Below are 13,290 nucleotides of genomic sequence, written 5' to 3' on the forward strand. Positions count from 1 at the left end.
CAAAACTTCTATGGCTAATTTGGTCGGCTAGTAGCTAGTTCCATCCCCTGATTCAAAGAAACTTTATTGGCAGTCTTGGGAGAGTCAGAGTGTGAACAAAATATCCCACAACAGCAAAGGAAAGATATAGTTGGCTTATACTTCCATGTAGCTGTTCATCATCAAAGGAAGTTAGGACAGGAACTTCAACAGGGGAGGAACCTGGGGGCAGGAGCAGATGTAGAGGTCATGGAGGGGTGCTGCATACTGGCTTATTCCTCGTGGTTTACTCAGTCTGCTTTTTTATAGAATTCAGGACCACCAACCCAGGAGTGGCCCCACTTATAATGGGGTGGGCCCTCTCCTATCAATCTCTAATTAGGAAAATGCTCTACAACAGGATCATATGGAAGAAGGCATTTTCTCAGTTGAGGTGCCCTCCTTTCAGACAACTCTAGCTTGTGTCAATTTGACTTAAGACTAGCCATCACACTGCGTTTAACAAGAACCCAAAGAAGAGCTTTCCCTGCCTCTGGCTGCCTGTCTACCTGAAGATGTTCTGGGTAACTTGAATTATGTTTCCAAAGCACAGTTACTCACAGTTCAGATCAGAATGAACTGTTTTCTTTGGGGTTTTAAAGGAGAGTTGTTGGCTCAGGATTAAGTTTCGTGTTAGAACCCTTGCCTGTCACTAACGATCAAGGCCAGGTACAATCGCCGGCACACACCGCAAGTCAATCAATGGAAGGAGGAGCTGTTTCTCTAGATCACACCTGGTTATCTGGAAGCAAAAACCCAGGAACCATTGCACCACCAAGTCAAAGCTGGGAGGGATGGGAGCCAGCTGATCTCTTCCAGTCTGTGGGGAGTGCAGTGTGGAGCCTGAGAACTGCAGGAAGTGAGGTCTTTAAGTCTAGCAATCCTGGCGTGGGGAAGGGGTGGGGTAGTGGCATCTTCAGCGTCATTAAGGCCCTGCTGGTTTGAGGTTTCTAAACCACACCTTGTCTAGGCCCATAAGGTCTTTAAGTCCTGCAGGCCATGGTGGCATACGCCTTTCATCCCAGCACTCGGGAGGCAGTGGCAGGTGGAGCCCTGAATTCAAGGCCAGCCTGATCTACACAGTAAATTCCAGCCCAACTGGGGCTACATAGTGAAACCCCATGTCAAACAAACAAACAGTTTTTGAGACGTTATTCTTGGGGAAAAATGTATGCAGTGGCTCAGAAGGAGTTAGTGTGCAGTGGAAAGGAGCAGGGCACTTTGACTATCGGCAAACCTGAGGTGCCAGAAAGCTCACTGGTTAGTTCTAGCCGACGACGAACCACCCTCACCTCTTCCCAGACCATTTCTGATGGCGCCCCGACTGGCACCTACTCAGGGCCCACGGGGATAAAGGAGTGCCAAGTGTGTCTCTTAAGCCCTCAAAGTGCTCGCTCTCCTAGGAGGTACTCAGTTCAGTTGGCTAAGCAATGGCTCAGTCGTTTTTGAAAGAAAGCCTTCGTTTCTGTCACTCCTCCACCTACGGCTGCCCTTGTGCTGGTTCCTGGGAAGCACTGGGAAGATCCTGAGCATGTGGGTGGTTGGATGAAGACAGGAGGCTCTTTGCTCTCAGGAACTCACAAATTCCCTGGGACAAGAGCCTTATGGGGAGATCACTACAGGATGAGGATACAAAGAAAGTGCCATAGGATCCCAGGAGGGAACGCCATCCCCTTTCTTTTTCTTGGAGTGAAGGGTCAAACAGAAATGTTTGTTCATTTTATACAGAGATAAAAGGAGAATTCCAGTTCGAAAATGGGGACACTCTAAGTGGAGGACATGATGTACACAAAGACAGCCTTGTCAAAGAATATCGCGTGGTGGGTGAAATAAAAGAGACCCGGAGCCGGGGAGGGGCTTACACAGCAAGCCAGGAAGGTGTCCTTTATCCTGTTGACTGGGAGAGACCAAAGAAAGATGTTGTGCAAGGAAGTTGTAGTAACCGTCTGAGCAAAACAGGTAATAGTTTGGAGCAGGGAGAGAGAAGAGCGAGGCCAGCAGATGCGGGCCAAGCCGATCAGATGCTGGTCTTCGTCAGGGCCCTCAGCTTTGGGAAGAGAAGGAGAAACAAGTCTGCAACTCACTTCAGCAGCTCATGGAAAGATGTGATTTCTGTAGTTCTCGAGACATCGTCAACTGATGCAAACACTTTGTCCTATTTGTTTTGTTTTGAGACAGGGTCTCATGCTTCCCAGGCTAAGCTCAGACTTACTGTGTAGCTGAGGAGGATGACCTTGAACTCCGGATTCTCAAGCTTCCACCTCCCACCTGCTGGGATTGTAGAGCTGTGCAATCATACCGGTGCTGGGGATTGAATTCGGAGCTTGGTGCTTTCTAGGCAAGCCCATTACCAACTGAGCCACATCTCCAATCCCTGAAAATTGAATTTAAAGAAGAGAAAAAATGCTGGGATTAGTGATGAAATCTTACCTTCCCAGCTCTTCAGTGCACATACCTTCTCTAATACTCGGAAACATGTTAGCTTTCCATTATTGTGATGAAATACCTGAGAGAAACACTAAAAAAAAGTAAGAAAGGTTTGACTTAGTCCACGTTTCAGTCCATGGTTGCTGGGCAGCAGTGAGGCAGAGTGTGTGTGGAGGAACAAGCTGTTCACTTCGTGGCAGCCAGGAAACACAGCAAGAGGAAGGCCTGGGTCCCAGCCTCTTCATCAGGGATGCTCCCCCAGAGACCCACCTCCTCCACTAGGTCCCCCCTGCTCAAGTTTTCATAGAGGCCACAGCTACAGATCAATACAGGAGCCTTTGGAGGACATTCCTATTCAAACCAAAGGAAAATGAAAGCTGAACTTTGACCTTGCTCTCTAGTACTTAGAACTTCAGAAAAGGGAATAATAATTTGTAGGTGTTGTGTCAGAGACTGCAATGAGTCTCCTCTCTCCTCCTCCTCCTTATACTTCTTCTTCCTCTTTTTTCCCTTCTTTAAATAGAATCTTCAGTTTTTAGCTGATTATGTGGTGATGGGGGTGTATAGCTGGTTGTTTTTGCTCTTTTGGGGGCCTGCCACCCAGCTCCCAAATAAATCACACACAGAGGCTTATTCTTAATTATAAATGCCTGGCCTTAGCGTGGCTTGTTTCTTGCCAGCTTTTCTTAACTTTAGACTAGCCTGTCTACCTTTTGCCTTTGGGCTTTACCTTTCTCTATTTCTGTATAACTTCATTGTTTCTTACTCTGTGGCTTGCTGTGTAGATGGGTGGCTGGCCCCTGATATCCTCCTCCTTCTCTTCTTGCTCCTTCTTTCTTCTATATGCCTGCCAGCCCCGCCTATTTTTCTCTCCTGCCTTGCTACTGGCCGTTCAGTTCTTCATTAGACTAGCAGGTGTTTTAGACAGGCACAGTATCACAGCTTCACAGAGTTAAACAAATGCAACATAAACAAAAGTAACACACCTTAAAACAATATTCTACAACAGAGGTGTTTCCCAGCCTTTACTGTAGCCCAGTGCCTGCATTACTGTGTTCTTCTGGCCTACAGATGGCGTATAAACTTTCTAGGGTGTTTTCTTAGACGGTGGGGCATGTGCCTTCTTGCTAACATGGTTGGAAGAAGACGATGGAAGCGGCCACCTTAAGAGATGGCCTCATCTCAGACACAGATAATTTACATAGTATCAGTGCTGTGGAAAGTCCTTGTCACCATGAAATTACTGCTCATGCTCTGGACTGCTCACCATCTGCCCTGTACATGAGCAAATACATTTCTGTCTTATGTAAACCTTACTTTACTATTGGTGAAATTATTAAGGCCACTCCATGTAGTTAAAAGGGAGGTTTATTTTGTGGGGTAATTTACAAGTGAAGGGATAGGTAACAGGGTCTGGGAAAGGTGTAGCGCAGTCCAGCAGTGTTCTCTGGAGAACTCTGCTCAGTCTACCTCCAGCGTCCAGGATCCAGGAACCAAGACAGATGGCGCATCCGGATCTCGGGTCTTCAGGGTCCTCTCTCGGCCTGCCTTATAGGTGTGACAGTTACCGAAGCCTCAATGGGGGTTGGAACTTCCAGATCAAAGCTGGAATGGCTTCCCACTACACTTTTCTGCTTAACCCAATACTAGTCCTCAGTGAGAGAATCTGAAGCTCAGAAAGGAAGCTGGAGGCTCAGGATTACCTTGTGGCCTGGTTGTACAAGTCCCCACAGGTCCTCATGTATAAACTTTTGGCCCCAGTCTGATGGTGCTTGATTTGGGAAGTTGTGGGACCTGCAGGGCTGGCCAGCTGCAGGAAGTGGATGAGGCCTTGAAGTCTATAACCCAGCTCTGTTTTATGTCTCAACTCAACTCTTCGTTCCCTAAAGTTCGAGAAGATTTGGCATCCCAGTCCCAAACTCTGGCTTCCGTGGAGCTGTCAGGACCTCGCCTTTCCCGCCATGGTGGACTATACCCTTTCCAACTGTGCACCAAGTATACCTTTCCTCCCTTAAATTGCTACCTGACCAGTCAGAGTGACAAGAAAAGTAAAGAACACAGCTGTCTGGCACTTTTCAGACTCCAGTGATGGCAAACGCAGATGAGTTTACTTCTAAGAATGGAAACATCTCATTCTGGGAAAGTAAGGGGAATGATGGAAATGGCCAGAATCCTAGATGACAATTCTTTAGGCATGAGGGCCAGGGACCCGCTAGTCTTGGTGGAGTTTTTGGTGTCCATAGGAAATTCAGAGGGGTCTCATCTCCGCTGTACACGGTGTCTTGGATATGTGGTGAAAGGGTGTTAGGTTGGCCCACAGTGCTGCTGTTAGCAGTCAGCCATGCAGCGTAGAGCCAAGAATGACCCCACTCTTGAGGGCAGGAAAGCCACATGTGTGAGATAAATTACAAGTAGAAATAAACATTCCTAAAAGTTAACAGCATTGTAGGAACTATTGAGAAGTTCTATAGTCATTTGGAACAGCAGACACATTGGAAATTTAGGAACGTCAGAGAAGGCTGGGACACTGAGAAAATACAGATATGATATGATATATGTTATGATATATTCTCATTTATATAGTCTCACCTACTCTCATGCATATGCATTCTCACACACACACGTATGTAAATATGTGTGTATATATGTATGTATAATCCTGGATAAATTCCAGGAAATCTTAACTAATCTTGATCACCAATGTGACTGGACTGAGAAACATGTAATTGGCAAATATGCCTGTGAGCCTGACTGTGAGGGCATATCCAGGGACAGTTAGAGCATAAGGATGCTGGCCAAAATAACGGATTAACTACTTGATAGATTAATAACATGGCGGCATTATTAGAAAATGGTAAAAGGAAGTAGGGGGGCCTACCCGGAGGAAGAGGGGCAGTGGGAGGCACTGTGTCCTGCCACACCCACACTGAGGAGAGCATGAGTACAGTTAACCTTTCTTCCTCTAAGTTGTTTGTGTCAAGTGTCTGGTCACAGTCATGAGTAGAGTAAGTTGCAGAATTCCCCAGGTGAACATCCCTTCTACATACGCTCCTGTGACCACTCTACCACCACCCCAAACAAGGGGAAGTGAGACAGGAAGCTGGGGCAGAAAAGACAGCCGTTTGCTGCTTGTGGATAAGTCTTATTTTTGTACATTTTACCCAGACATGTGACCTGTGGTTCTGTCACCAGAGTGCCCACAGACCTGAAAGGCCCTGGGCTAGCACGGGCTGTGGAGTTTCAACCCTGTGGACTTAAGTCACCGAGCAGAGGAATGAAGGACTTGAATAAATTGAAAGGGTGTGGGGTGTAGCCTCTCCATTAAGATTTTCACAGAGACCTGCTTTGGTGCCTTCCCAGAGTCAGCCCAGGGAAGGAAGGGTCCAGCAAATATATTTGCTTTGGGTGACATTAGTTCCTTCAAACATCCACCACCCATGACATTATTGCCACAGACATTGAACCTGAATTTGGACTCACTTTCAGGCTTCACCCAATTGATAGAAAATTTCAAGGGCTGCAGATAAAACAAAAGATCTTCAGACTCCAATCCCTAGGAGTTCCACAGAACATGTTACCTATGTTTAACACAAACAGCTAAATGAAGGAAAGAATTATAGGGGAGAGGGTGTCATGGGTGCTTGAAAAGCTACAACTTGACCGTACTTATTCCAATCTTGACTTTGGTTTCACTTGCTTATGTAGGCAAATGTTTCTTTCCCATCTGCCTAAATAACCAACACAGAGGCTTACATTAATTACAAATGATCAGCCAATAGCTCAGGCTTGTTACTAGGTAACTCAAATTAAAATTAGTCCACATTTCTTATCTATGTTTTGTCACATGGCTTGGTACCTTTTCTTGGTATGGCATGCCCATCTTGTTTCTCTCTTGCATCTCTGGGAACTCCTCTGACTCCACGCTTCTTCATCCCAGCCTCCTTAATTTGGCTCTCCCAGCTAACTTTATCCTGCCTTGTTATAGGTCAGTCAGCTTCTTTATTAAACCAATCACTGTGGCGTATATTCACATAGTGTAAAGAAATATTCCACATTTCCCCTTTTGTCTAATTAAAAAGGAAAGTTTTAACTTTAACATAGTAAAATTATATACAACAAAACCAGTTAAAAATTACAGTTACAATATGTAGTCTATTTATATTTGGCAAAATTAGAGAAAATTCTCTATTCTCTATCTTATTTTTGTGAGTTCAAAGTTTTGTACCTAATTTACCTTCTATGATAACTAAGGAAAACTATAATTATCTAGTCTTCAACTCCATCAAAGACCTGAGAAGGAAATAATATTATCTGAGTAAGCAGGAAATGCATAGCAAGCAACTTCCAAAAATACGAGAAATGATAGAAACAGCTGGCTGCCTGGACAGTCACCCAAAGTTCCTTTGTAACATTGTGGCATCCATCTTTGACCTGTGACCTATAATATCCAATAGACTTTTTTGAGAAGCAGGGAATTTTGAAGGACTGTCTTACCTTGTCTTGGCAAAGTCTGGCAGTCGATTTGTGTGTGTGTGTGTGTGTGTGTGTGTGTGTGTGTGTGTGTGTGTGTGTGTCCTGCTGGTCCAGTTTGGACAGTAACTGTTAGTAATCGAGGCAAGAGCAGTTTCTTGCCCAAATGGCTAGCTTTTGCCTTAAAGAAAGCAAACTCCATATGACGTTTCTTTAATGCCCATTATCTTCTCTGAAGTAGATTGGTATTGCCAGGAGCAGACATGTCTCACTGTCAGGAAAAGTCTTAGGTTATTAAGCATATTAAATGCCATATTCTGTATGTCTTTGAAGTGTTTGAAGACCATCTATCTGTCTAAATATATTTATATATGACCTTGAAAACATACCTAACATGACTATAAGTTTGTCTATTACAGATGACTATTAACCTGCATTTCTTAATTATACATTATATTTTTAAATAATTTGCATAAACACAATACCCTAAACAAGAGTAGAAACACACATACAACATAACAAAATTAACCTTAAATTTGTATCAATAAACCAAAATCCGTACCAATGTAAAATAGTTTGAGATTAATGGTTGCTTTTTGGATTAAAGTAGATTCAATAATCTACCCTTTCATCCTATCATTTCTGTATCCCTGCCTTTTCTCCACAGAACAAGATCATTGAGAATAATCTCCCTTGTTTAGCTTTTTTTGAACAATACCAATAACAACTTGTAACCAACCCCCCTTAAATGATAATAAATATCCATAACCTATTTTTTGAGACTGTGGGTGCCATTCTCTAGACTACTTCCTATTGTTTGTGGATGTTGTTATCTTTGGGGGAACCTTGATAAAATCAATATAATTGTTAAATCTTGCCTGGAGTAGTATGTGAGGCTGGGTCATCTCAGCAAGCAGCCTTGAAACTATTCTGGACGCGGAACTCTGAGGAAACTGTAACAGAGGCAGTCTGGATCACCTGGGCCACCCGTTTTCATTAGTATCTAGTCCCCTTGCTCTGAAAATATATACTTTTAAAGGTAACATACATTACAAGTATGGAATATGTGATGTGCACAAGTCAGTTAAAGATGATTTTTTTGTTTTATGTTTGATAAGATAAAATATACCTAACATGTCTTGTAGTTCTTGTAGGTTTATTTTTTTTTTTTATGTCTGTAGACACGATTTCAGGGGCTCTTCCCTGATCAAATCTGATTTTCTTTAACCCAGAATGAATCCACAGCCTCTCATTTTCTGTGGAAATAAAAGCACAACCTCTCCACCATTACAATACACCTTTTGACTTAAATTTTGAAGTCAAGAAATTTTTAAAATACATAGGTTGGATGAATCCAGCAACATTTATAATCAAATGTCTCTTAGCAGCTGCTGCTCCTTCCTCAGCTGCCAAACAATTTAAAAACAACACAATAACATACAGTATCCAGACTCTCTGTGTATTTTCCATCTTTATGTAGCTCATTATATTTTTTTATTACTCTATTTCTTTTTAAGGACTTTATTATTTTAAAACTATATTTTTAAATCTAAAACTATATATACTCTTCCTCTTCTCTCTTCCCTGCCTATGCACATTTTCAAACACACTGTGGCCTGTTTAGAGGCTCTATTCATCTGAATCTGTCCTTACTGCACATCTGCAACCTTTTCTGTCTGCATGAACAAAACCCCAAACCCACCATGCAGTGCCTTGGCTCAGCTCGTGGTGGTTCAAGCTCACAGGTGGCAGCTGGGAGATGTCTCTCTGTACCTTAGCTGGCATGAGAGACATGAGACTAGGAAGACGCATTTGGTTCTGCTTTAGAACTTTTTTTTTTTTACGCTTTCTCAGGTTTTATGTGGAAATTCTTGCTGAACATTTGGGCACCATTTGTAGGTAAACACTTCTTTCTGGCCTACCAGTTCCCAAAGAACTGACACAGAGGCTTATATTAATTACAAATGCTCATCCAATAGCTCAGGCTTGTTACTAGCTAACCTTTACCTTTAAATTAACCCACATTTCTTATCTATGCTTTGCCATGTGGTTTGGCACCTTTTTCCAGTATGACATGCCCATCTTGTTTCTCCTGTGTCTGCTCAAGACTCTCCCAGACTCTACCCTTCTTTATCCCAGCCTCCTTAGTTTTGTTCTCCTGCTTAACTTTATCCTGCATTGTTATAGGCCAGTCAGCTTCTTTATTAAACCAATCACAGTGACATATATTTACACAATGGAAAGGAATATCAGCTTCTTTATTAAACCAATCACAGTGACATATATTTACACAATGGAAAGAAATATTCCACATGCTTGTTTGTTTGTGACAGTATTTCACTATGGAGCCCAGGCTAGCCTCAAACTTCTGGTGATCTCAGCCTCCAGAATGCTGGGATTACAGGTGTGCACCACCACACTGGGTGAAATCTTGATATTTAAAAGTGATTGTGGAAAGTCCAGCCCAACACTTGGACTTTGAATTCTGGCTAGATGTCTAAAGGTAATAATATTATTTTTTTGAGATAGGGTCTCAGCTATCCCAGGCTGGACTTATAGTCACTATGTAGCAGTGGATAACCTTGAACTATTGATCTTCCTTCTTTTATTTCCCAAGTGTTAGGATTGCAAGTATCTACTACTATGTCCAGTTAATGCAGTCAGTGCTGGGGATCAAACCCATCCTTCAGAAACACATTAGAAAAAATATTAAACTGTCTGCCTATAGCCATTTATCTGCTCCTTGACACTATTGATTAGTTTTAATTTTATGGTATTACAGAAATGGAATCATAGCATATATACTCTTGTATGAATAAAAGTATTTGTGTGCGTGTGTGTGTGTGTGTGTGTGTGTGTGTGTGTGTGTGTGTGTGTGTCCTGCACTCACAGGTGCATATGCACGTGTATGTGCATGAGTGCAGAGTCAGAGGGCCAATGTCAAATATCTTTGACTATTTCTCAACAGTTTGTTTGTCTGTCAGTGTTTAGACAGAGTCTCTCTCTCTCTAAACGTGGACTTGCCAATTCAGCTATACTAACTGACCAGCAAGCTCCAAGGGTTCTCTTGCCTTTACCTCCATGGTGCTGGGATTACAAGTGCACAGATGTGCCCAGATCTTTTCTGTGGGAGCTGGGGATCCAAACTCAGGTCCTCGTGCTTTGTGGCAAGCACTGTCCTGACTGAGCTATTGCCCCAGTCCCATTTACTCTTTTGTTTTCAATGGGAAAGATCTGTATTGAGATCAGGCGAGCTCCTTCTCCAAGTTATTGAATAAAACACAATTATGAAGCGGTGGATTTTCAGGCTATGCCTGGCCCCAGGAGACCCCATTTTATAAGCAGCTTTTGGATCCGCTGTGAGGGAGAAGGAGGCAGCCTCTGGGTGGACACAGAAAATGAACCGGCACCACCCATCAGCATGAACTAATGAATGACTAATTCCTAGAAATAAAAAGGGATCCATCTTGTAGTTTATTGGCGGGGGAGGTGATTTGAGACTGTAGGGACACGTCGGTGTGCATTAAAATCTTATCAGAAAAATCATGCCCAAGAACTTATCAGACACACCAACCAAAGAAAAAGGTGTCACTCCCCCACCTGGACCCCATAAAATGATGACATTGAAATGGCATAGCCTGACACCAACTTAACATCTGATGCCTGGTGTGTGTGTCAAGTACCAAGCAGGGGACTGACTCCCCAACTATACCTAGAGCTCTGCCCAGTTTGGCCCCCAGTGTTGATGCAGCAGACTAAACTGCCTGCCCTGTTTGCCCTTCTGGACCTAACTAGATGTTTCCTGCTCTCAGGCCCTGGCTTGACCTTTCACCTCACAGCTGCACTCTCAAACCCTGACTTCAGGCAACTCTAGCCAGCAGCTCCCTCCCACCCTGGTCTGCCTCATTATCTTATTAAAGCAGACCTTCTCTCAGCCAACTTCTGGAACTTCTTAAACCCTGCTACAGCCGCTTCAACATGTATTGATTTTATAAACCATGCATGTGTATATAGGGATATTTACTGTGTGATGTGTGATATGAGGGTTAGTGTTAGCAATTAAGATCACAATAAAAGCACCTGCACTTGCCTTGGCCCGATCACCAAAGAAAGCAGGATTGCATGTCAAATTTCCATCAATGAAACTACGGGGGATATTGTCTTTTCTGTCAAATGAGTTCAGCACGTGTGCATCAGTTCCTGTCCCCAGCACGCCTCCCCCACTTCCCATCCCACCTGTCAATCATCTTTTCTCCGTGAATCCTGGATATGGCAGAGCTGCCCCACTCCCCTTCTTTTCCAAGGCTGATAGATCATAAGGTAATACTTCCACCAGCGAGGGACAGCCAAGTCCCCCTTGTGTTGGGATAACAGATGAGCGCCATTACTACTGCTTTTGGACTGCTAAGCGCGCTCTGGTCAGGAGTATGTTGCCTTTGTGAGATCTCTTAATTTTAGTAGTGGTCTCTTGATTTGTAACCCCAATCCTGTCTCCAAAAAAACCCTGCTAAACCCTGTGGATTTATTGTAATTCAATAAATTGTGACTTTGTAGAGCAACACACAAAAGGTGTTTGCCTATGTTTCTGACACAGTGCACCCACAACAGTCTGACGTCTTCCACTCAGCATAATTATTAGGTTCCCTGTCGTTAAATGTGTTAAGAGTTCATTCCTTTTTATTGCTGAATAGTACTCCACTGCATCCGCTGTATTTCTAGTCACTCACTTTTTGCTCTCAGTTTTGAACTACTTCAAACAATGGCGCTGCTGTCTCTGGGGACATTTGCTTCATTTCTCACAGTGGATGGCTGGATTGTGTGGCAGAATGACCTAGTTATTCATTTACCTCCTACGTCATTTTCCCATGCTCCCATCAGAGAGGGAAGAGGTCCCCCACCTTTCCACCTAAGTTATCATGGCCAGTCTTTCAAGTTTTGGGGATTTTATCAAAAGTACAGCATTATCTTACTGTGATACAGCCTTTTCACTGAACACAGCATGACCATCCCAGCACTGTTACTGGAGACAAGATAAGAAGCAGACAATAGATGTCTGTGACAATGTCGGGGCTGTGCTGGTTGTTGTCAAGATGAGCTAGGGTCATCTGGGAAGAGGAGCCTTAACTGAAGGAATGCCTCCACCAGATTGGCCTGTGCAAGCCTGTGGGGCATTTTTTAAAAAAAATTAGTGATTGAGCCGGGCGGTGGTGGCGCACGCCTTTAATCCCAGCACTTGGGAGGCAGAGCCAGGCGGATCTCTGTGAGTTCGAGGCCAGCCTGGGCTACAGAGTGAGTTCCAGGAAAAGGCGCAAAGCTACACAGAGAAACCCTGTCTCGAAAAACCAAAAAAAAAAAAAAAAAATTAGTGATTGAAGTAGGAGGGTTTAGCCAATTATGGGTGGTACCACCCCTGGGCAGGTGGTCCTGGGTGCTAAAAGAAAGCAAGGAGAATGAACTGTGGGGAGCAAGCCAATAAGCAGCATTCTTCCACAGCCTCTGCATCAGCTCGTGCCTCCAGGTTCCTGCCCCGAGCTCCTGACCTGCCTTCCCTCCATGAAGGAGTGTGATAAGAATGTATAAGCCAAATAAACCCCTTCCTCCCCATGTTGCTTTTGGTCATCGTGTTTATTATAGCAACAGAAAAGCAAACTCACATGGGCTGGTAATACTCCCTAGCCGAGACAGGAGATGAGGTCGCTAGACTCCCATTTGAGATTCTACCCACCACTTCCCTCCTGCCTCCAGCCGTACTGGTCTTGGAGGATACTAGAGAATAGAGGAGGTGGTGGTTAACTGAATGGGGTGAAGGCCTTCATGCTGCACCTTCCCTGAGGGCATCATCTGTACTAGGATGGAACTGTGTGTTGACGAAGCTGTTTTGAGCAGGTAACCCTTCACCATGCTCTGTAATCTCATTGGTTCAATTTGGGCTTCAGTTGGAATCATTTTGGTCTGAAGTTGGTGCCCACCTGGGGTGAATAGATGCCCATTCATCTCTCCAGGAACTGACATGCAATATGTCACTTTATGACTTCCGTTGGCATTTTCCTAATGAGTAATGATGCTAACCCATTAGTTCATATTCTTTGCCCTTCGTTTTAATTGGGTTGTTTTTTTTTTTTTTTTTTTTTTTTGGTTTTTCGAGACAGGGTTTCTCTGTGTAGCTTTGCGCCTTTCCTGGATCTCGCGCTGTAGACCAGGCTGGCCTCAAACTCACAGAGATCCGCCTGCCTCTGCCTCCCGAGTGCTGGGATTAAAGGCGTGCGCCACCACCGCCCGGCGGGTTGTTGTTTTGTTATTGGTGAATTTTCAATGTTCATTCTATATTTCAGTTCCAATCACTACATCACTACACATGTGATTCTCAAAGCATTT

Source organism: Peromyscus californicus, unplaced genomic scaffold (assembly GCF_007827085.1).
Source record: "Peromyscus californicus insignis strain IS unplaced genomic scaffold, ASM782708v3 Scaffold_12__1_contigs__length_115047231, whole genome shotgun sequence".
Taxonomy (NCBI): domain Eukaryota; kingdom Metazoa; phylum Chordata; class Mammalia; order Rodentia; family Cricetidae; genus Peromyscus; species Peromyscus californicus.